Genomic DNA, 1,991 nt, shown 5'->3' on the forward strand with positions numbered 1-1,991 from the left:
TAATAATAGCCTTCAACTACCTGAAGCGGGGTTCAAAAGAGTATGGAGCTAGACTGTTCTCAGTGGTGGCAGATGACAGAACAAGGAGCAACAGTTTCAAGTTGCAGCAAGGGAAGTTTAGGTTATATATTAGAAAGAGTTTTCTCACTGGAAGGGTAGTAAAGCTCCGGAACAGGTTACCCACTGATGTGGTAGAATCTCCATTCTTGGAGGTTTTCAAAACCCAGCTAGACAAAACCTTGGCTGGGATGATCTAGTTGGGGATGGTCCTGCTTTGAGCAGGAAGTTGGACTAGATGACCTCTGGAGGTCCCTTCCAACCCTAACTTTGTATGATTCTAAATGGGCCTTCTTATCAGTGCTTCTGGTAGGGTGTGACATATCCCAGCTCCTCAATATACAGAAACAGCCTTTAATCCTAAAACCCCAAAAACACTTGCTATACCAGGGCTGGGCAAAATATGGCCCATGGGCCAGATCCAGCCCACCAGCCCATTCTATCTGGCCCATGGAGCCTCTAAAAATTTTAGAAAATTAATTTTTATCTACCCCTCACTGTCTGTCAAAGATGACAGGCAGACAGCAGCAGCAGGACCCAGCAGGAGCCTGTGGCTGAGCAGCAAGGCAAGCCTGGCTCCACCTGACCCCTAGCCCCTACTTCCCCCCCCACCCTTCAGCCCCTAACCAGAAGCCTCTGTGGCTTCTGGCCTCATGACCCTGGCGTGGTTACCCCCCACCCTCTGTCCATGTGGAAAATAAGGTAAGATTGGATGGAGGGGGGAGAGGGGGACTGCTGGCACAGCCCAGGGGCCGGGAGCACCATGGTACTTCTGGGGCCAGTCTGGAAGCGGGGGTGGAGGGTGGAGGGAAGCTGCTGCAGCAATGAGACGGGGCATGGGGAAAAGCGCGGGGACGGGTGGAGGCCACGGGGAGTGGCAGGAGCACACACCACTCAGCTGCTTCTCCTCACTGGTGCCGACCCGGCTGGGCCCATCTCGTCCCAAGCAGCACACAACAAAGCAGTGGCTGGGCTGACTTTGCTGTGTACCGCTCGAGACGGGATGGGGCAGGCCCAGCCGGGTCGGCACCGACAAGGAAAAGAGGGTACTCAATTGGCTGAGCAGAGTGCCACTCAGGACCAGCCTGGCCCGGCCAGAGTGGCACGCAACTCAGCCATGCCTTCCCTTACCTCTGCTGGCCTGTCCCGGCCGGGCCCCAGCAGCACACTGCTCAGCCACCACTTCTGCTCACCGGTGCCAACTTGGCCAGGCCTGTTGCATCCCGAGCGGCATGCAGGGAAGCAGCGGCTGGGTTGGCTCTGCTGCGTGCTGCTTGGGATGGGATGGGATGGGATGGGATGGGCCTGGCTGTGTCAGCACCTGTTAGAAGCAGCAGCTGAGCCGTGTGCCGCTTCCCAGCACCACTCAGGATGGGTTGGCACCTGAGAGGCAAAGCAGCACACAGCTCAGCTGGCTCAGTCGCCATGTCTTCTCACCAGTGCTGACCAGGCCAGGCCCATCCCATCCTAAGCAGCACGCAGTCCAGTCGCTGCTTCCCTGGGTGCCGCTTGGGATGCGGCAGATCTGGCCGAGTCAGCGCGAGGGAGGAGAAGTGGCAGCTGAGCCATGTGCTGCTTGGGACCAGACAGGCCAGGCCGGCAGAGGTAAGTGCGCAGCTTTGTGCAGCTGTTCTCAGAGCCCCGGGGGCTCCTGCCACGGCTCGCGGGACTCTGCCCCACTCATGCTATGCCCAGTGTGCACAGGGGCTGAGCCAGGAGCTGCCCAAGCCCAGCTTCCTGCCCTTGCCAGGCAGCATCCTCTTGCGGGCAGGGCGGTTGCACCCCATCCCACGAAGCTGTATGGGCCAGGCCAGGCTCCACTTTGGGTGCTGCTGGGGGCCCAGCTGTGGCCCAAGTCTGCAGAGCTCTGAGGCAGCCCCCACTCCCCCCTCCAGGCTGCCACCTTCCCAGGGGCCTGGCCAGGGCGGCCCTAC

Source organism: Alligator sinensis, unplaced genomic scaffold (assembly GCF_000455745.1).
Source record: "Alligator sinensis unplaced genomic scaffold, ASM45574v1 scaffold642_1, whole genome shotgun sequence".
In the NCBI taxonomy this organism is placed as follows: Eukaryota; Metazoa; Chordata; order Crocodylia; family Alligatoridae; genus Alligator; species Alligator sinensis.